General features: G+C 43.0%; 1 protein-coding gene across 1 annotated transcript in view; it reads left to right on the forward strand.

Annotated features, from left to right (window-relative positions):
- LOC307126137 (uncharacterized protein) overlaps window positions 1–23,843 on the forward strand; it is a 42,884-nt gene that overhangs the window by 12,970 nt on the left and 6,071 nt on the right. The window contains exon 2 of the mRNA XM_079816531.1: window positions 21,095–21,443. The gene's annotated coding sequence lies outside the window, so the exon portion shown is untranslated. The remainder of the gene's footprint in view (window positions 1–21,094; window positions 21,444–23,843) is intronic.

Below are 23,843 nucleotides of genomic sequence, written 5' to 3' on the forward strand. Positions count from 1 at the left end.
TCCTCGACTGAAGTGTTTTTGGAGATACTGCCAAACCCTGAAATAATTAATCAGATGAAAAAACATAATACAAGTAATATAATAAAAACAAATTAGTCCCTGCCTCCACTCAATCACAACGGCTCGAACTACCTGATGCACTCACTCAACTGCAGTAAACGCTACACAATTGCAAGTGGAAATATTGGTTTAATTCAGCCATATATGTTTGAACCAGAAACTGATTCAGAAGAAGAAGAGGAAGAGTGAATTATACAGGCTCATCTACAAATCGATGTATCAGGATGGTAATGCGTTTTATGTATCTCTCTCTCCAACTTCAGACACATTACCGTAACTGATATGATTAGCCTTTGGCTTGAGTATGTTATCAAACAGCTAATAATGAGTTGCTAATGTTACACAAACCATGTTCTCGTTTGCCATCTCAGAGTCAGACAGCTGCCTTCTAAAATTCAACATCATTAGAAATGCTTTGAACATCATAGAAAGTCAGTGGAGAAAAGCTCCGCCCCTCACCTTGATGGAATTGGTTACATGAGTTTGATGGTAGGAAACAGGGGCATTCGCTTTCCTTATGGGGATATTGCAATGGTAAAGTACGCAAATGATTTCATTTCTTCCATGCACTCATTTTTTTCCTGTGCAACTAAACTCTAAGCAGGGTTATTATAGTTATATAAACAAAAGATGCAAATAAACCATACAAAAATGTTGTTTGTTACTTGTACTAAAAGTGAAATATAACAGTAAATCTGATTCAAAATATTAAAGGAATCGTCTCAGGTTACGAATGTAACCATTGTTCCCTGAGAACAGGGAACGAGACGCTGCGTCAGTTTGACGCTACGGGGAACGCCTCCAGCGTGACTGGTGCCTGAAATCACAATCAAAAAACGTCAATCCTATTGACCGGCGACAGCCTATGATGTCATCAAGGTGCGACCAGGAAGTATATAAGGGCACCTTGCCAACATGACAGTATCTCATCGTCTGAAGGGACTGTTTCGGCAGGCGGGCCCTGCGGCATGGCAAAGCGACGCAGCGTCTCGTGCCCTGTTCTCAGGGAACAATGGTTACATTCGTAACCTGAGACGTTCCCTTTCGAAAGGGAACTCGCGCTGCGTCAGTTTGACGCTACGGGGAACGATATACCCACGCCGCCATGCCGACGGGAGTGCATGCCTACTGGCAGTGACAACTGTCAAGACAAGCAAATTCTGCTGAAATGCCTGAACCACTCCCCTTCTGGTCACGTTAGGCTGTCAGTGACAGCGCTCCCTTTGGTCAAAGCCCAAGCTTCTCACCTGAGAAGGAAACCTTCACACACACATGAGTTCCTCCCCAGGTCCTGCTCAAAGGCCTGTAACCAACCCATTCGACTTAGAAGGGGTTCCTTTAAGGGAGCGTGGCAAGGGAACTACGAGGGAACCCTATGCCAGTCACTATTCGGGAGATTATCACCGAATGCCACCAGGGAGACCTGACCAGGTGACCCAGTCTAGTATGGGACACGTAATACGGTCAACCCTGTCTGTACAGTACAGAGCCTCTGGTACTCGCCTCCGAAGAGACATCCCGCTAGGGTGCTGCAAGAAAAGGCAGCGTCACCGACTAGCCGGACCTCAGAGACGGGTTATCCCAGAGAGCAGCGCTCAGCGAAGTGCTTTCAAACCCTTGCTAGCGAGGGGAGTCAAGCCGCTCGATCCTCGGATCTACCAAGCACTTACTTTAAAACGTGCTCAGGAGGCCAAAGGCCTTACAGGCTGAACGTATCGGGAGGGCCCCTCGGGACCTACCACCAACAGATCAGCGCCAAGCGGCCGTAAGCTCATAACAGACCCTCGTTTGAGAGGAGCTCATAAGCCTGCCCGGTAGGTAACCATGCCGTAGGCACACTATGAAGGTCCCGTCCTGTCGGGACCGCATAGCCGCAGTGACACCTCGTCATGCTAGGGTAAGAACACCGCCTCCAGGTCTCGCAAACGGCCAGAGACCGGCGCCTGATAGCGGGTGGCCACTAGCTGTCAGCGTAAAGCCAGTTATGTGTTCCCACCTGGGGAACTCGTCCCCCAGGGAGGCCGAGAGAGGCCTCCACCAGGTAACCTGATAGACCACTTGCGCATCCAACAGCAGCGCTCGTCCTCAGGAAGGCCAAACGGGCCTGATACCTGATCGCATTCGTGCTAACCCTCGAGGTAGCTGGGAAGACCAGGGACTCGCTTCATCAGGGAGGCCAAGCAGGCCTACCAACTGCACGACATCGGGCACTCACAGCCTAGCTGAACGTGCTACTCATAGCACTTCAGGCTCACCACAGCGGCTGGGGACCGGGAGCTCGCTCTCAGGGAGGTACCATGCCTACCCTCTGACAGCAGAACGTGCCGCTCACGGCACTTCATGCTCACCACAGCGGCCGGGGAGCCGGCCTCTGCTCAGTGACTGGAACCCTCCAGAAAACCATGAGACCAGAGCGTGCCCTTAGAGGAGGCCACGTGGGCCTACTACTCCAAGCGAATCCCCTCAGGGAAGCCCGTGCAGCTTTGCCTGATCGCAGCCCATGCTATGCTCCGTTACCGAAACTGGGGACCAGGGAACGATTCCAGGGAGGCGCAATGCCTCTACCTAGTAGCAGAACATGCCGTCCGTAGCGCTTCGCTAACCGTCTCACCCGCTTTCTCAGCGCCTGAGGATCGGGAGCTCGCTTCCAGGGAGGCGACCGTGCCTACCAACTGAAAGCAGAACGTGCTACTCGTAGCCCTTCACACTCATTACCACAGCGACTGGGAACCGGGAGCTCGCCCTCAGGGAGGCGACCGTGCCTACCAACTGAAAGCAGAACGTGCTACTCGTAGCACTTCACGCTCATTGCCACAGCGACCGGGAACCGTGAGCTCGTCGTCAGGGAGGCCATCCGTGCCTACCACCTGATAGCAGAAGGTGCTACTCATAGCACTTCATGCTCACCGCCACAGTGGTTGGGCACCGGGAGTTTGCCTCCAGGGAGGTCACCCAGGGAGGCCGGATGAGGCCTACTACCCACTAGCACTCATGCTAGCCATCCAGTGACTGGGGCCCAGGAACGCCATCCGCAGAGGATGTCGAGTGAGCCTGCTTTCCCCACAGCAGGCCCATAGGGAGGCCCGGTAGGGCCTACCACCTATTTAGCAGCTCGTACCAGCCGTCGAGGGACTTAATGCCTATGGTGCCCCCTCGGGGGAGACCAGGTAGTGCCTGCTGACCACAGCAGGCTCTCAGGGAGGCCGAACAGGGCCTAGCTCCTGAGCGAAGGTAACCCAGACCGGGAGCCTACCCCTCAGGGAGGCCTGGCAGGACCTATCCCCCGAATAGGGGGTCTGCAGATTCCAAGGATCCTGCCGAGACTTTAAGAAGGCTGGCTGCTGCTACCTGGGCTGACGGCAGCTGTCTGCTGCTACCTGGGCTGACGGCAGCTGTCTGCTGCTGACGAAGGCCTGGAAATCCAGTTAACACCTGGGGACTCATCCCCAGGGCCAAATGACGGGTCACTGCTGACGTCGACACCAGTGGAGAAAAGCCTCAGAGGCCCACTCGTGGGCCACGGTGTCGGGACTTTCCTGCAAGGAGGCCGGTTAGCGCCTACTACCTGTCCTGAAGTCCTACTGCCCAGACCGTCCAAGCTGGCCACTCAAAGCCAGCTGGCTCCTATGCCCGCACCTGGGGCTGGCTCCATCCCAGAGGCAGCTAGGGACAACCTGCTTCGCCGTGTCCTAGGGCCCCCAGGACCGCGCAGTCTCTTGGGCAGTGCCTACAAACATGGACCTAATCACATTGCCAACAGCAGTGTACTCAGCGGAAGTGCTTAAACAAAGACCCTCTAAAGCGAGGGGAGTACAACTTACGTCACCTGCATCGGGGCGGCTGTCTTACTTTCCATGCAGCGGCCAACCTTGATTGCGAGGGCGTCAGCCATTGGCAATGCTCGGGCCTCAGGGGAGCATCCGACCAAACCGTATTGACAGAAGGATTATCCGATGTTCAGCTCGACCCGGGCCCTAAAGGAGGTGGAGCAGAGACATAAAGCAAGGGAACAATATCACAGAAATGTGAAATCCACCGGCTGTACCATCCTCCAGGAAAAGGCCGGGGGCCGCCAGCAGATGGCGGCCACCAAGCTCCGAAAGGCGGAAACAGCGGATAAAGTCTAATCGCCACTGGCGCAAAGACGCTTAGTTCCACCCCACGACCACTGGCGAAGTCGCTGTCTCCTGCACCACCTCGTCTGCATTACTTGTGACCCCAGAACGCAGAGAAGGGGGCGGGCCTTGGCCGGACGACTCTGTAACAGAGGAGGCCGAAACAAGGATGCATAAACAACGCCATGTTCTTAAATAAAAAGACAGGCCAGGGGCGAACATCTTCATTAAAAGGGAACGCCCCCATCCTTGACAAAGCCTAAGCCAAGTGGTGCGACATAAGTCCGCACTAGATCTACTCAGGGCCCGGGAAAGAAATATTATCACCTCTAATATTACACAATGAGGCCCCAAAAACCCTTTTCCCAAAGCCCCGCAGAGCTGGGCGCAGATCTCACTACAGCTCGTGCATTAGCGCGTACCCGGTCTTCAGCTACTTCTCACTTTATGCTAGGAAAAACACAGCTCGCCCCCTACGCTACAAGCCCTCAGGCGAGAGCGCGATTCAGTTACCCACATAGTGGGGAAAACATAGCACGGAGAGGCAGCAAACTCTACTAGCAGAAAGCGAGGTATTCACACACAACCACATAAATGTTGCAAAGAAGATCGTTCTTAGCTTACTCACGGGGAGCTGCAGGCCCTGCGAAGATCCAGCGGCGATCCAAATTTTCCCAAAAAAAACCTCTCAGGCGAGCGAAGGTATAAGAGTTCTGAAAAACATAGTTTTGAAAATGTTTCGCCCTCATAGAGGGGGGCTCACCAATCGCTCCTCGCGGTGCTTCAAGCCAGCCATAGGGCTAGTATCCGCCCGCCACCCTGAGGGGGGCGCTCTTCAACAAAAACAAGCCAGGCGGGCCGGCAGAGTCTCACATTTTCTGCTCATCAAAGGTCCACCGGCCTGATGTAAAGCGCCCGGGGGAAAACCAGAGGAAGGGAAAAAAGGCAGCGTTCATCTCTGTGCTCCTCGGGGGGTGGAGTCCGCTGCCTGCGCTGGTTCCAGTTACCAGCCCCGGCTTCCTTCCTCTTCCTGTTGCGGGTGTCCCGCCTCCCCTGCACCCCAGTCCTCCGCGGGGGGCGCTCGAGAGGCGACGCTGGCTCGCTATTCCCGTCTCCAGCCCTCAGACTGGGACGGGCCAGGGACACCCGACTGCCTGTGCGTGGTCCCGGACCTCAGCGGGATGCATGTTCTGAATGCCGCCGAGCGCGCCTCCACCTCTCCGAACTTTCCCATCACCACCTCCACGGAGGTGCCGAAAAGTTCAGATGGCGAAACCGGGGCATCAAGGAGAAAGGACTTATTTTTCTCCCCGATGCCCAAACGGTTAAACCACAGATGTCTCTCCGTGGCCACCGTCGCCGCCATCGGCGCTATACTGTACGGTGGCCCGGAGAGAGAAAAACCGCGGTCCGGCGCGACTCGACTACCGCCTCAGGGGGTCCCTCCCCCTGATCGAGGTCCCTCAACAGGTCCGCCTAGTAAGCCCGCAACACCGCTGTGGTGTGCGAAGCCGCTGCAGCGTGACCCATTGACATGTACGCCGTGTCAATCAGAGACCGGGAGGGTGGGAGCTCTCAGTCATGCCGGCCGCCCAGAGGCGAGATAAAAATAACATCTCGTCCACGGGCGGCACCGACACATACTCAGCCTAGGCAGTCCCCCTACATCAGCGAAACTTCGCTAGATGATGTCGACAAATGCGGGCCGAGTATGGTTTCTTCCATCCCCTCGAGATCTGCAGACGGAGATCTGGAAGGAATGGAAGACTCCCAGGAGTTGGGAGGTCATGGGCGGAGAGAAACCGATCGTCCGAACTGTTTGGACGCTCAGCCTCTCTCCTATGCGCCGCCAAGGCAGCTGCAGTCTACCCGCCGCGCATTCCATGACCTCCAGCAACTCCCCGTACATGGGACAGGATGGTTTGAGAAACTTCAGCATCTTAAACTGACTCACCCATCCTCTGCTCTTGTGGAAGAGCAGCAGACGAGGAGGAGACACATAAATCCTATTTTTCCTCCTCCGAAGTCCGCCTCTCGCAATCTTGATCGTCCTCGAGAACCACGTCTGTCTCCAAGCAACGAGCCAGATCCATCTAGGAACCACATGCTTATGTTTAGACGCCGCTCAGCCTCAGCTCGAGCAGGGTCGTTCCCAGATGCTGAAACCTCTCCCCTCGAGAAGAGGTCCAGACGAGAGCAGAGCGTTCCAGAGGAAAACGCTCGCAAAACTTTCCACAAGAGGTTCGCGAACCTCTCATGCATGCTCTTCTCCCAGACAGTAAAAGCAAAGTGTGTGTGTATCCAAAGCGAAAGCTACCTGGTACACATTCAAAACACGCCTGCAGAAGTGGCGTTGCTTCTCAGCACACTTCATTGCTATCCTCTTTGTAGACGTTTCACGTGAAGACAGGCAAAACAGTCCCTGAAGACGAAGAGATACTGTCATGTTGGCAAGGTGCCCTTATATACTTCCTGGTCGCACCTTGATGACATCATAGGCTGTCGCCGGTCAATAGGATTGACGTTTTTTGATTGTGATTTCAGGCACCAGTCACGCTGGAGGCGTTCCCCGTAGCGTCAAACTGACGCAGCGCGAGTTCCCTTTCGAAAGGGAAACTTTTTTTTTTCAAAATTAATCCAATTTTAAATAATGACTCAATTCATTATCATCCATCCATCCATCCATCTTCTTCCGCTTTATCCAGGGCCGGGTCGCGGGGGCAGCAGTCTAAGCAGAGATGCCCAGACTTCCCTCTCCCTAGACACTTCCTCCAGCTCTTCCGGGGGGACACCGGGGCGTTCCCAGGCCAGCCGGAAGACATAGTCCCTCCAGCGTGTCCTAGGTCTTCCCCGGGGCCTCCTCCCGGTTGGACATGCCCGAAACACCTTCCCGGGAAGGCGCTCAGGAGGCATCCGGAACAGATGCCCGAGCCACCTCAGCTGACCCCTCTCGATGTGGAGGAGCAGCGGCTCTACTCCGAGTTCCTCCCGAGTGACTGAGCTTCTCACCCTATCCCTAAGGGAGCGCCCAGCCACCCTGCGGAGAAAACTCATTTCGGCCGCCTGTATCCGGGATCTTGTCCTTTCGGTCATGGCCCAAAGCTCATGACCATAGGTCAATTCATTATCAGTCCTTCCAATACCTTAATTCACTATGGAAAACCTATTATACGTGTTTATATTTTCGGGATGGTATTTACGGGCAAATTGCATGCATACGTTAATAGCTTGTGCATGTCTCGTCATATCTGTAAATAGAGAAAAGATGCTTCGGCTACTTTGATGCGTGTACGTTGTGGGAGTGGGATAGGATAGTTGTCCCAATGAGCGTGAAAAAGTTGACATGGAGCACGCTATAAATCTCAAACTTCCCAGGAACAGGACAGAGGAGCTTATGTTTGCAAAAGGAGACCGCAACAGAGCTCGTAATAAAACAAGAATCAACATTGGCTTGGCTTTTCAGAGATGGCGAGAGCTGAGGGTTTGAAATGTTGTAAAAGGGATGCGGAGATGGTGTTTTTATTACTCAACAGGTGATTAAGGTATCTTATTAAACAGATACATTTTCATATGTAGCTCTCTAACAGAGCTCATTGTAAAGCATTATCTGTTGTGAATGGTCATTTGTTGTAGCGCTGCACAACCAAAACTATATTCATCCGCAAAGCGCATTACGCTTTTTTTTTTAACTGCTAGAGGGTCGAAAGTTACATAGTGTATGAAAACTATAATAGTACCTCAATGATACCAAAACAACACTGACTCTAAGGCACAACTTTATTGTCCTTCATCCGTGCTAGTGTGATGTGCACAACTATTGAACCTGGGAAAGTAGATTCTGTTTGTGTAATGAAAAATGAAAACGAGTCCGACCTAGTGGTGCGTCGTTCCTGTTCTGTCACCTCACTGAATTGAAAGCCATTCAGCTATATTATGTGCCATAATTCAATACCCTGCTAATGCAATGTTTCTTCTCTTTATAAATCTGCTGGTACATTTTCCCACCAGAATATAAAGGCAAGTCATTGTGCAGCTGCTACTTTGGGTGTGTATTTGATTGGGATTTGTGGCATGGAACTCACTGCCAAGTAATAACATTACAGTTTTTGCTGCTGCATTAATCTGACAGTGTGTGGTTTCCATCATGCTAATCGGAGAAAATTACTTCCCTTCCATCTTCTGTTACCTAAAGTTTTTCTTACTCCGTATGTTTTATTCATCGTTTACAGTCAATTGCATATCATGTTTGTGTTTGCCTCGTCTTCTTTGTTGCGAGAGTCAACTGTTATCACAGTTAAATGTTATTGCATTGTTTTAATCTGTAGCCTAGCTAACTTAATTTAGTCTAGTACACTCAGGAGGGCTTTTAGAAAAGGATGTGGGCTCAGGGTATCAGTATCACACTGTTCTTGCAAGCACAGAATATTCCCAATAAGTTGCAAAGATGCTTTTCCATTAGAACCGTTTACCCCAGACGCATACCTCTGACTCACAGTGAAGACACAGAAACTGTATTTTTGTCTCTCGTGTCTATGGTAACTGCTGGTGAACAGGAAATGATGTCAGCGATGATGAAGGGCATACTTCAATACTATATAGTAGGTGAAAAATGTAGTTTAACCCTCTGGTGCTCTTCGGTCATTTCTGACCGGAAAATTTTCTGTTTTGAAATGTTAAAAATCACAGCTTCATCGGAATGACATGAAACTTGGTGACTTTTCTTGCATTAGGTATGTAAACACACTAAAAATTGGGGTCATGATTCGAGCATGCTAATTGGTCGTAAAAAAAAAAGTAGCGTTCATTGTCTTCGGTCATAAATGACCGACCATATAGGAAATTAATGGGAAATCGGCAAAAACACAAAAATTCTCAGAATTCTGTTTGTTTGTACAATCTACAAATCGGCCACAATGCTGAAAAAAGTACACAGCAGTAAAGGGGTGACACTCTAAAACATCAAGAGTGTGATATTGACACATCCACTCACACACACACGCACACTTATACACACACACAATTAATTTTTTAAAATCACAGCTTCATCTGAAAAATATGAAACTTGGTGACTTTTCTAGCATTAGGTATGTTAACACAATAAAAAATGTAGGCCATGATTCGAGCATGCTAAGTGGTCGTAAAAAATTACTCCCACTTGTGCTCTTCGGTCATAAATGACTGACCATAGGAAATGAATGGGAAATCGGCAAAAACACAAAAATTCTCAGAATATTTGTTTGTACAATCTACAAATCGGCCACAATGCTGAAAAAAAAGTACACAGCAGTAAAGGGGTGACACTCTAAAGCATCAAGAGTGTGATATTGACACATCCACTCACACACATATACACATACGCACACTTATACACACACACACCTATGAACCATATTTGGAATTTTTAAAAATCACAGCTTCATCAGAATGATATGTTACTTTGTGACTTTTCTAGCATTAGGTATGTAAACACACAAAAAAATTGAGGGCATGATTCGAGCATGCTAAGTGGTCGTAAAAAAATACTTTTACACGGAAATTACACTATAGGAAATGAATGGGAAATCTTCAAAAACACAAATTCAAAGAAAAATCTATATTTCTAACAAAAAAAAATATCTAAAACTTTATAATAAATAGTCTTTGAGATTTTTTAAATATATATGCAAATCCATCAAAAATAAAAAGAGCGCGCTAATCTGCCTTCAAAAAAAATTATTTTGAAGGCCTAGTCTCTATTTTAACCTGAAATACTGCAATGATTACAACAAAAAAAAAACAATTACAAAAAATTTTTTTATATACTTTTCAATGGCAAAAATAGACCATACTTATTGCATACATATTAAAAAATAACATCAAATCATCTCAAAATACAAAATTAAAAAGAAAAAATATTATTGAAGAAAAATAAATTGCATTGGTTTTACTGGGATGGAGGAAGTTTCATTTTTAGGTGTCCGGTCACTTATGACCGTGAAGACAACAAATGCAACCCCTAAACGAAGAGCACCAGAGGGTTAATTCATAGTACAGAGTTGGCAAACAGTACCCGGATGACCTACTACTTCCGGTGAGATTTTGAAATGTGCATATGATGGACATTGTACTATTTGTGAACGGCTGAGAAGTGACACAACTGACGCTGGTAGATCACATGATAATGACAAAATGGCGAATGTAGTGCGTCCAGACATTCACACTGTATTCTATATAGAACATACTTTTTTAGAGGTCATGAAGTAATTACTCATTCAAAATATGAGCGATTCTGGACGTATGCAATCCGACTGTTGCGATTACATTTCCAACTGGTAACACAACAGTCACAGATGTCCAAACTGTATATAATGCAAAAGCAGTGTTTTAATACTTGACTGCTTTAAGTGACAAGAAACATTTTATAATATTCTTCTTCATATGCTGCAGTACCACTCTTTATGATTGATTGACTTTGAGTGATGTGCTCGAGAAAGAGAGATCACAACACTAGAATAAGGAACGGGGGGAGGGGGGTGGTCCACACACACTCCACACACTCCACACTAAATGCATTATTCAGATTGTGAAGGAAGTGACAGTTGTCTCTTTTCTCTGCATGTGGGACGGAAAGCTGTGGTGTTTGTCGAGATTTACATTGTTCAGGGAATTAAAACATAATGTGTTACTTTACATTAAAACATGATTTTTCTCAGTTGTCTACAAGAGGGAATTTAGTCAGAACATCATCATAAAAGAGCGTTTACAAAATAACCAATGAAGATACAGTAATTAATCAAGAAATGAAGGCAACAAAAATGTTATGTGACTAAATGCATTTCATACATGCCTTAATTGGAATGTATTCAAAATGTAGTTATATAAGATGATGATGAAGCTATTAATGCACTGAAGCTACTGTGAATTATAAGCATGACAAAGATGCATTTTTATATGCAAATATATTAATTAAACAGTCTTGAAATACTGGTTAATGTATAAAGAAGTGATTGTTATGGAGGCAGTGATTATGGTAACTATCCGAAGTGCAGGGCTGAATCCGAAAACGGCCCCTATACCCTCAAATAGGGCATTGTAGAGGTGTCCGAAACCTTAGTGGGCGTTATCAAGTGCACTCATTCAATCCCATAATGCACCGCAATAGCGAGTGTACAGCTGAATTGCACTCGGCTGTCCGAATTCACTCACTCCTTTTCATTCACTCCTTCAAGTGAACCGTATTAGTTGACTAATTTAAGAAATAGTGATTGAGGGTTTATGGGGAAATTTTGTGTCGTGCAAAATTCGCTGCTAGGGTGTTGTGAGTGGTTGCCAGGGTGTTTTCCCCATGTTGCTATGTGATGTTCTGGGTGGTTAGTAGTGGTTTTCCAATTGGCCAAATGCTTGTTTTCAAGAATTTTTTTTTTGGCAACGTTATTGGTCATACTGTAATGACATGAACAAAGCAAGTTCAGTGTTCAGTAGTCTGTGACTTTTCTATGAACACAATCCTACTCTGTCACTGTTGTGCCCTTGAGCAGGACATTTAATCCCAGGATGTTCAGGCCCTTCTATAATTTGCATTGACATTATCATATGTTTTCATTTTCAAGTCATAAACAGTGTCTGTTATGAAATAAATACATTTTATAAATGGTTATTGTCAAGGCAAGCCTCATTGTTACTATTGCTCATTTTTAGGGTTAGAGATATATACAGTATATACCATATTACGCACTATTTGTGCTTTATGGACATATACCGTACCTCAAATCATACTTCCGTTGCTTTTTCTTTGCAAACTCTAAACCAGACAAGTTCCTTTAAACTTACAAGAACAACATGAACCATAATGTAAGATAAATATAAAAAATAAAGGGTACACTCTTAGAAAAAAAAAGGTTAAATTGGGGTTGTAGAGCCCTATATAGGGCTTTATGCCAAAAAGGTTCTATATAAGGAGAAATGTCTTAGGGTGTGTTGATGATTGTAGTTCGGTTCTCTTGGTTATTTCGGTCCGGACCAAAAAAAAAGAAGAAAATAATACATTTAGTCCTGGTTCGCTTATAGCGTTCACACTGTCATTTTTAAGACCGAAGCTAAAGATACAATAAAAAATTTATTTTGCGACGTAACTTAACAAACATCCAAAACAATGCTGTGTTATTGGCTAAATGCGCTCATTGTGTGCGTACATATGATGGTATTTTGACCAGCTAAGAACTCGTGAAGAGTTTATAGAATGTGTAATGGAGTCAAATCAATGGCACAAATTCCTCTGTTGCACACAAATGAAGATCTGCTGCAAGGAGACGGCGTTTCTGACGCATTTACCAAACTGTAATGGGAAACGTAGCTCCTATGTGACAAGAAAAAACAGATGCTTCTGGGTCGCATCTTGTGACATCACATCCTGTTTTTGGTTCTTTAAGATGCCTTTGGTCCGTGTTGCGTTCATATTTCAGTCAAACCCCACCAGAGTTCATTTGGAAGCGGGACCCATCTTTTCAGGGAACTCGGTCCGCTTGTTTGGTGCGTACCAGGGTTTGGATGGCGTGCACACTTAATCAAATGAACCGCACAAACAGGTTCTTTTTTGGTTCTTTAAAGGTGCAGTGTGTGAATTTTAGTGGCATCTACCGGTGAGGTTGTGAATTGCAATCAACCAACGTTCTCCCCTTCCTTTCGAAGCACATAGAGAAGCTAGGGGGCCGACACAGGACAAAAACGTCGGAGAGCAGAGAGGGACTAGCGTTTGGCGATTTCATTGTAAGGGGACTGGCGGTGGTTAATTATTTAATAGTGTAAATTTCGTCAGACGAGACGAGACTAAATATGTTCGTCAACGACCTTTTTTTCCATGACGAAGACGAGACGATGACGAGACTGCACCAATGTCCAAAAACGCTGACTAAGACTAAATTAACAGGCATTATTGTTGACGAAAGCAAAGCCTGTCATCTTGCGGCGGCGCGCGCGGTCACGTGGTTCCCGGAGCGCTCAATACTTCTAGTGCTGTGTCAATACATTTGAATGGCTTAAGCCGCGTAAATTACACAACAGCTTCACTATACAGGTGTTTGCAGCAATTTTTGGTGAACAGGAGCCTACAGCATAGTGTGCATTGATTATTACGTCAACCACATTTACAGTATCATTTTATTATGGAGAGTGGTAGAGATGCAACATTGTTAACATTAATGTTAATGTTTTTCTTGTATTTAGCAATCAGGTATTCCTTACTAATTAAGTCACACTCATTAATGGTCAAATGTGACCATACACCTTAACTATTTTTAAAATAAATAGCCTATTTTAGTTCAATAATATTTATTGAATATTTTGAGGAGATCTTTTGGTACTAAATACTATTTGTGCAACACTTGGTTCATTAATGACCACTTAAAACATTTTTCTTCTAATATTTTTATTATTTATATTACAATTAGTCTATTTATTAAGGTTAAAATAGAGAATTCCAATGCAAAGAGGCAAATTAGAGTAATTTTGTGGCTGGGAAAATAAAAAAAATAATTTGTAATGCCATTACTGGTGCCTGTATGGCTCTTTAATAAATATACATGTAGTCTAGTTGCTTAAAAAAGTATTGCAGATCATAACTGCTTACTTATTTGTGAAATTTTGTAATGTTAATAATAGTGCTGAGTAGTAAAGAATGCAAGCAAATATAATATAACCTCAAAAAAGTTTAAAATAGTGCTAAAAGGCAAACGTATTTTTCCTTATATGTACAGTAGGCTATACACATATGAATTCATACTGAATCAAGATCGAAATCAATATTTGTGCCCATTGTCTCATAAGCTAATGCTGATTTTTGACATCTACGCTGTAAATCAACCAGTTAGCTATGGTGCTGTGGCACACACATTATGCAGGTTATATATATTTCATATAACTTATTTTGGCACAAAATATATTGAGTTTTCCTTTGACTAAAACTAGACTAAAATGACGAGACTTTTAGTCGACTAAAACTTGACTAACAAAAAAAGATATGTCGATGACTAAATATGACTAAAACTAACAAGGACATTTGGCACAAGATTAAGACTAAGACTAAATAAAAAATAGGTGACACAATTAACACTATTATGCAAGGTCTTTCTGAAAACATAGTCTGAAAAAGGCTGTATTAAGTGCCTGATGGAACCCTTTTCTATATGTTCTATATAGAACTTTTTCTTCTTATAACTAGACTTGTTTGACCACCTAATTTTATGTAAGGTTAAATACTAATATGTGGATAATATTGGTAGATTACCCATCATTGTTTTCCTTTTATGTCCTTCAGGATAAAAATAATAATTGTTGTAATACATATGCAATATAAATCAGGCTGCATATAGAGTGCATTAATAATGAAAGAACAACAACCAAGGAACCATGAAAACCTCAAATGAAAAATGAAATGGTTTTCTTGAGTATTCTGCCAAGATCCTAATTGAACGGCGTGTCCCTTTGAACTAAAATGTGCGTTTAGCCTTGAGTTTCTCAGTTCAGTGCACGGCTTTCATCAAAAGAGCTCGTAGGCGTTCTCCATTGACTGCGGTGAACAATCGAGCAGGACAAATGCAGCGGTGCTGTCATGTAACACAGGTTTATGAAACATAGATGTGATGACTTTGAAAGTGGGGCTCTCTGAAAAGGCTTCTCTTGTCCATGATTCACTCTAACCGGTGCCCTCCAGGGGCCACTTTCTTAATCTCCTTACAAAACATTGTTAAGTGTTAAAGGACAAAATGTGTCTGTGGGAAAGATTTCCGGCCATTCATTCTGGGTTCAACAGCCTTAAATGCCATTTAGAAGTTTTATTGTGCATTTCATGAAAGGTCGACATTGCTCATTGGGCAGAGAAAGCGTACTGCTCCGTACATGTGCCCTCCCGTGAGATGTCGTCCCAGGGGACTGACGGTTACTGCAGTGTTTCAGTGACACACATATCTGCACTGGAACAGCACACTGGAGCGTGTCCTCTGTTTTGATAAATGAGGCCTGCTAATACTCTGTGATTAACCAGTGCAAGTCATTTTCACAATGCAAGTAATTGCCTCTTCTGTTCATTTTGCCATGAAACTATGATGGTAAATGGGCTTAGCATTGTCCCTCTAAAATGTGTCACCGTATAAACCAATTTAGGTGAGCATTGGGATGCTGGACGTTAGCAGGAGGTCGTCTTTATTTCCCAAAAGATTAGAGAGAACATACACCTTACAAGAATGTTGTTTTTGCTTTGTTCGTACGCATTTATATAACATTAAAATAATTAATTGATACATTTATATTAATGAAATAAAAAGGACTAATTTATTAAATGTTAATTTTCATATTTTACTTTATGTATTTATATAATCTATATATTTGTGTTGCTTTTTTGGTTTTAACTTATAAATAGGGTGAATGACACTTGTACAGGAGCTTATATATATATTTTGGCACCCGTATTATTATTTTTTTCAATAGGCTAATCATATTGTGATTCTTTTTCTCACTAATGCTGTGTCCCAATTCGTCTTCTTATACTTTGCCCTAAAAGTATGTTGTTTGTGTAAAGAAAAAGTACATACTTTTGACTAATCCATTATTGCGTCTTTAACAGACTGCTCTGTGCATCCTTTCACTGTTTAAACTGCCCTGTCTATCATCTTGTCACAGTGAAAATCCTCCACATGCAATTGAACTAAATTTCCTACTGTTTCAGTGAGAAATGTAGTAGCATGCTGAGAACTCTCCTCGTGCGTTTGCATAATGATCCATTTAAAGATTCAAACGTATCTTTATAAAAGTTCACGATGCTGTTCCAGATTAAGTATAATGAGGATGACAATGAATAAATATATCTTCGTCGGGTTAGATACTGATTATTAATACCTCAAACCCCTTTATCTAAACCTCTCTACTTAACTGTAGGTCTCACACATCCGCCATGCTTGTAGTTTTTAACACTCGTGTTTGTAGTTCTAATCAAATCCTTGTTAAACGCCAATGGGTTGTGGGCAATATTAGTCATTATATTATGCCTGTGTGCATAGATCTGGGCTGAATCCGAAATCGCCCCCTAAACCCTCAATCACGAATCCCTATGTTAGTCCACTTGAAGGAGTGAATGAAAACGAGTGAGTGAATTCAGACAGCCGCTGAGTGTAATTCGGCTGTACACTTGTTGTTGCAGTGCAACGTGGGATTGAATGAGTGCACTCGATAATGCCCACTATGGTTTCAGACACCACTACAAATGGCTGTCCCTTCAAATAATGTCATATTTGAGGTTACAAAGGGCGACTTCGGATTCCAACCGGAAAAAGTAGACCATCTGGGTATCTTTGGAATAGGCTACTCATTTCAACATACTACAATTTGGGACACACTAATTCTAAATTCAAATACTATTTAGGACAGATAGTATGCACATTGGGATGCAACATAAGGTCCTTGTATGTAATTATTTAATGACTAATTCTCACATTTGCTGCAGTTTCAGGCTGTTCAGACATGTTATTGTAAAGTGTATCATATCCTGTGAAAGTTGACAATAGCCAGTCCCAATGCTAAAACTTTTAAACTTGTTTCTGCCTATTTTAGGTTTCCTCTTGTAGACAAATATAAGTGTCCAGGGGTCCTGCCCTTGCACAGACACCCCATTTGACTCCCCAGTAGAGCACTTAAGAGTCGAAAAGCCTTTGATTCATCTTGGTAAATCCTGACATGCTCTGCGTCGGCAGACCTGTCTGCTTTTACAACAAAATGCAGATCCTCCACTTGCAATGTCACCGATGATAGATGAACAGGTAAAAATTGTATTATTGGCAGAACAACAATGACAGCGGTATATTTAAAAACATCTCTGGAGAAATATAAAAGTACGCTTGCTCCCAAGGACGTCTCAGTGCGGGGAAGAGGGAGGGAGGGGAAAAATTGAGCAGTGAGGAGAGAAATTGTGGACAGCCTCTCTTCCCAAGCCGTACGTGGAAGACACAGAGGCTGTAAATTTAACCGAAGTGAAGCATATTGGGCAACGCCGTAGTCAGCCATCATTCCAGAGATTGCATCCTTCTCTCTTCTCATCGCGGCAAAGCACACAGTTCATTGCCATCTGCACGAATCTCTCACATTGCCACTTTGCTGGAGATTGGGTGGGCTCATAAACAACCGGGCGCCATGATATCTCAAGGGTAGATGACAGGAATTGGAATTGTGCCCCCTTGCTAAAATAAATGGGCTAATAACATTGCTATCCCAATGTTTACTCACGCTTTCAGAAGTTAAAGTGATGTGATCCCACAAATGATAACTGTAGCGTGAATTAGGAACCGAAAACTTTGTTTTAAATGACTGTAGGAAAGGGGACTATTTTCCACACTCCCGGAACGTACAAATACAGAATGTTTCCCCTACTTTTTGGTAAACAATCATAACATTTTGCTTGGTGGGAGTGCAATTAAATATTTTTAGAAACGCCTTTAGAAACCAAGAAGAAGCTGTTCTATTAAATGTCATGTCCCTTATTAATATTCATGACCAACGCGATAATGTTCCCACCCACTTTTCAGATCATTCCTACGCCCTTGATGGCAGGAAATGCAGGAAATGCAGATGTATGATTATTCAAATGTTTGCACGTTGTGAGAAAGCCATCTTAAAGAGATAGTTCACCATAAATATGATATTTACTGGACCAGGGGTTTTCACACTGGGGTCCGGGGACCCCCAGGGGTCGTCCAGAAGGCTCTAAGGGGTCCCCAGAAAATTTCAGAGAGTAAAAAGACAAAGCAAATATGGATAAAGTCTACCAAACATTCTAACGGTTTCATTTCTAAATGTTTCTCTCCTTTCTTGCCATATACATACGGTCCAGAATTGTAGTATATGTTTGCTTTGTATCTTTCTAGTGAGTTTTTCTCACTATAGTCCCCTTTATCTTGCTCACTGGGGCTGTAAGGCGGTATTCTTAATGCAGTACGTAAGCTGCTTACAAACATTTATTGTGAAAGTTGCTTATACAAATCATTTTTAAATTAAAATTTTCTTCAGTGGGTTTATACATGTTACAATGGTTTGTTACAAATAAGAAAGGAAGTCACATTTTCATTTTTGCGTGTCCCTTTAATTTCCTTGAGATGAGCTGTTTATTATGCATGCTAGCAAAGTCACTTGACTTTAGTTAGCCATCTAGCAAAGGCACGCCGCTTCAGCCTTTCCAACGAAAACAGATAATTACTGAATCCTAACCACTCCATCATACCTGACCTAGCATTTTCAATAAGCGTTGGCTACTTTGCCTCAGTTTAGCCTTTCAAAGTGGTTCTGCACTTGAGAGATGTTAATCGCATGCATCTCTCTAGTCGGCCATTATCAGCGGCCCGGGGTGGGGCGTAAACATTGATTTCTGTTCAAGCGGCTTGGAAATGAATGTTTGATTCACCCAGGTGTGCACTGCAATTATGAAGCGGCACATACGGCGTGTTTATGTCTTCCTGGAGAAGAGACTTTAAAGTGGATGTCACTAAGAAACCAGGCAGGAAAGCTGACCAAGCGTTGTGTGATGTGACTTCCTTTCCTGCCTTTGAGTGAGTGTGACATGATGGCGAGTGCTCAATATAACTATAAGAATGCTTCATTACTGCTCATCATACCAGTGCTTCAAACAATGGGAACGGCAAATTTGTTTGGAGGAGGTAATTTGGGCCAGATGTTGCTGCAGGCTTGTGTTCAGTTCCAGATTTGAGTCGTGTGATAGTCACACTTGTCCTATTTTCTTCTGATCTGTTCGCTCAGCATTGTGATTCAGGGCAGAGGTGAAATGGCCGCTGGGTTTGTGTATGGCGGATGCATTGAGGACATTCGGGTTAGGTAAATAGGTGGTTGATGTTTGTCCTTCAGAAGCAGTTTGCGTGACATTTTCTTTATCGCTGTTTTACTGCATCCAGTGAAATGCTAAAGGAGATATTCTGTAAATCAAAGAAAAGACAAGTAACAGTTATTTTAAAGTGCAGGGCCTTTTAAATTGTTTATTTTGGGTGAACCTGAGTTAGAGTGGAATCTGAGGCAGTTTGGTCTGAACCACAACTTTATTGTACTCTTTTCACCTTGTACTTTTAGGTCCGATACATTTGTCAACATGGTGAGTATCACTATGAGTATAGTGGCAGCTGTTTCACTTTTTAAAGCACTGTTTATGCTATTTTTTGTGAAACATGATTTAAAACCTACAATTAATTTAAAACAATTTAAATAAAAAAATATATACATACAAATTTCACAATTCACAATTTCCATAAAAAAATATATATTATTCACTATGCAAATTGTTTTTAATATTTTTAATGTATGAATTAATTGTTGAATATTTGAAAGTGCAGGTTAAAAAATAAAAAAAACATGATAAATTGTGTTTTGAATTTGTGAATAATATTTTTTTAATCTGAATAAACACATTTGTGAGTAATGTTTCATAAATATATTAAGTTTGTGAATGTGAATTAGATGAGATTACATATTTGAAGACCACAGATGCAAAAGCGTCCGTCTGACGTTTTTATTTAAAATAATAATTTTTGTCAGGCTTTTATGTATAGGTTTCTACCTAAGTACCAGTACTTCTGAATGGGCTGAGGCTGGGATTTAGTGGGTTTGAAGTGAAAGTAATTTATGAACGTATACTATATGCGGAGAGCATTCACTCAGTATTGTTATCTCATTTTTGACCGAAGTGGCTTTTAGAGGCTTTTGCATCTGAACTCTTCATTTATTAATCATATTTTGTGAATATGTTTCTGCAGTTCACATAAACTGGATCAGTGTTATTTTAGTATTGTTTATGTTCTATTGTAGTAGATGTTTTTATATTGTACGTTTTTATTTTAATTTTAGATTACATGTTCTTTAATTTTTATTATTTAATTGATTTTTATTTCAGTTTTAGTTTTTAGTAATTTTAGTTTTTAAACCTAAACCCATTTTCATTTAGTTTTGAAGGCAAAATGTTTTAAACCTAATATTTATACTTTATTCAGTTTTAGCTTAATTGCAATACAAGTTAATTTAAATAGTTTTAGTTATAATTAACAATAACTACACTAAACCTGACCCCAGAACACCTGTTCAAGTTCACTGGTGATTTTGGAAAACCACTTTTAATTACCCAAATAAACCAAACTGGCAACTAGCGGACTTGGATTTCCATACGTTCTAACATGAAATAAAGTGCACACAAACTTAAATCCAATATCAGCTATAGACATTTTGGGAAAGTTGTGGTGGCTTTCAAGGAAAAACATGTATATGCATTTGTAATCGATCCTACTTGACCCGCTCCGAGCGGGATTCAAACCGTGGTTTCTAGCGTGGGAGGTGGGAGCGCTAAAGTCCTCCAGCGTTAGCACTCATTCCACCACAGAGAAACACAGAGAGTGAAAGTTTTGGAGAGTGACTTTCATTTGTGAAGGAACAAGAAGGTGTTGCTCATTCAGTGACCTTTGCTTGAGGGAGGGAGTGTACACTTGTAGGAGTGAATTGATGTAGGAAAGTGCAGTTCTAGTGTCAGTTCTGGAAGCCAATGTCACAACCTTAAATTGGATTCTGGCCACAACGGGGCCAGTGGAGTGAGATCAGGAGGGGTGTGATATGGGTTTTCATTGGCTCATTGACGACCAGATGTGCTGCCGCATTCTAGATCATCTGCAGCGGCACATGCTGGAAGGCCTGCCAGTAGAGAATTGCAGTAATCCAGTCTTGAAATGACAAGAGCTTGGACAAGAAGCTGCCCCACATACTCTGACAGGAAGGGTCTGATTTTCCTGATGTTGTAAAGCAGGGAACCTGCACGACTCGTTCGCAGTGTACTGAAATACATGAGAGCTTATCTTTTCTTTTCTTGAACACTTGACTGGACATTTTACTTGTTTGTTCCTCTTTCCTCTTAGCGTCCATGTTTGAGTGAGTATCGGAGCTGGGGAACAGGCTGGATCCGTGTCCCCGCACAGCAACCTACACCCTTGAGTAATGGAGGCCATCTGCTTCCAAAAAGCTCCGTCAGCAAAACGGAGTCAGCCGAAAAGATTTCAATTATCAATATACCATTTAATACATCGCCCGCAGGCCAAACAGTCTGGCGTGCAGACAGCGCGAGATGGAGGATGTTATTCCTCAGCTACATGGGTGGATTCTGCAACGCGGCAAATCAGGGTTCAGAGCTGACTCGCATCTATCATGCAATGGATAAATGACCTGATGTCTGAGGAGAAGCAAACAACTCTGCGCCTTAGCAGACCGGTTAGTGCAACACTGTTTACTCACACAACAAAACAAGCCGTTTTTGATCATGACAAGGCTGAACACGGTAGATTCAGAGACTTGAAATTGAACACGGAAAGTAGAGTTTGATATGTAAAGTAAAACCAGTTAGAGGCTCTGTAATAGTGCACTAAACACCTTTTGATGTGTTTCTACCTTTCTAAACAGAGCTCCTCTAAAACACCCGCTGAGATGAACAAAAGCTCTACATAGAAATATAAATACTCTGTTTTTCAAGATTACATTTGCATACGGGGTGCTAGGTGATGTCTAATGATGGTAGATTTTTTCCTTCTCTTGGCTTTTATGAGCCTGAGTGAGAAAGCAACCTAATTACACAAATGACCGAAGTGCAATTTAGAGAGTGTTAGCGCTATATGAGACACAATGACATTCTTGGAACTGTTTCACCGTGTACTAAGATAGCAGCAACAAGCCATTTTTCTATCAACGTCAAATGTGAAAATGGAAATCACAGCCAATCAGAAAAGTTATTTCGGCAGTAAATGGCTTAATGTGCTTTCACTAACAGGAAAAGGCTATGCATTGTAAAATTACAAAGACTTTTATTGGAATATATAGGATACACATATAAATAAGTTGGTGTTCACATAATTTACTTCATTTACAGTATATTCAGGTTTGTATATATATGATTAGGGGTGTAACAATATATCATGTTATAATATATCACAATACAAAAATGCAACAATATGTATCTTGGATAGTGCCAATCTGTATTGTGTATAGTTCACCCAAAATGAAAATTACTGTGTGAGAAAAAAATCAAGTTTACAGAGTTTTAGTGTCAGTATATTAAACTACTATATATAATGTATAATAATGCAATGGGGGAATATTTGTGGGTCCTGATAATGCCAAATGTTTTGTTACTAGTAAAAAATAAAAAGTGCCCTATATTATTTTAAATATAGTCAGTGACAGAGTCAGAATCATGAATATTTTTATTCTGGTGTCACCATTGTCCTTTGCATTGGGTAACCAGCACCAGTCCAAAACTATTCATTTCAACCCCCAATGTAATCCCAAATTAAGCATTTTAATTAATAGTCAATTGTTTGTTAACCTTTTACCATATGTCCTATTGCTATAATATCATATCGTGAGTTCAGTATGATATGTTTCGAATCATATATCATATATATATATATATATACAACGACCAGGCATAACATTATGACCTGATAATGTGTTGGTCCCCCTTTTGCTGCCAAAACAGCCCTGACCCGTCAAGGCATGGACTTCTCTATACCCCTGAAGGTGAGCTGTGGTATCTGGCACCAAGATGTTAGGAGCAGATCCTTAAAGTCCTGTAAGTTGCGCGGTGGGGCTTTCATGGATTGGACTTGTTTGTTCAGCACGTCCCACAGATGCTCGATTGGATTGAGATCTGGGGAATTTGGAGGCCAAGTCAACTCAAACTTGTTGTGCTCCTCAAACAATTTTTGCTTTGTGGCAGGGTGCATTATGCTTCTGAAAGAGGCCACAGCCACCAGGGAATGCCATTTCCATGAAAGGGTGTAGTTGGTAATTGTTAAAGTAATATCCATGGATGGCAGTTGATTTTAACATTGCCCAAAGCATCACACATGCCTCTGCCGGCTTGCCTATTTCCCATAGTGCATCCTTGTGCCTTGTGTTCCCTACACGCACCCCGCCATCCACGTGATGTAAAAGAAAACAGGATTCATCAGACCAGGCCACCTTCTTCCATTGCTCTGTGGTTCTAATGCTCACATGCCCACTGTTGGTGCTTTCAGCGGTGGACAGGGGTCAACATGGGCACCCTGACTGGTCTGCGGCTATGCAGCCCCATACGCAACAAACTGTGATGCACTGTGTATTCTGACACCTTTCTATTAGAACCAGCATTAACTTCTTGAGCAATTTGAGCTACAGTAGCTCATCTGTTTGATCCGATCGCACGGGCCAGCCTTCGCTCCCCACGTGCATCAATGAGCCTTGGCCGCCCATGACCCTGTCGCCGGTTCACCACTGTTCCTTCCTTGGACCACTTTTGATAGATACTGACCACTGCAGACCAGGAACACCCCACAAGAGCTGCAGTTTTGGAGATGCTCTGACCCAGTCGTCTAGCCATCACAAATTGGCCCTTGTCAAACTCGCTAAAATCCTTACGCTTGCCCTTTTTTCTTGATTCTAACACATCAACTATGAGGACAAAATGTTCACTTGCTAACTAATATATCCCACCCACTAACAGGTGATGAAGAGATTATCAGTGTTATTCACTTCACCTGTCATAATGTTATGCCTGATCAGTGTGTATATATATATATATATATATATATATATATATATATATATATATATATATATATATATATATATATATAT

This window comes from Gobio gobio (assembly GCF_949357685.1).
Source record: "Gobio gobio genome assembly, chromosome: 5".
In the NCBI taxonomy this organism is placed as follows: domain Eukaryota; kingdom Metazoa; phylum Chordata; class Actinopteri; order Cypriniformes; family Gobionidae; genus Gobio; species Gobio gobio.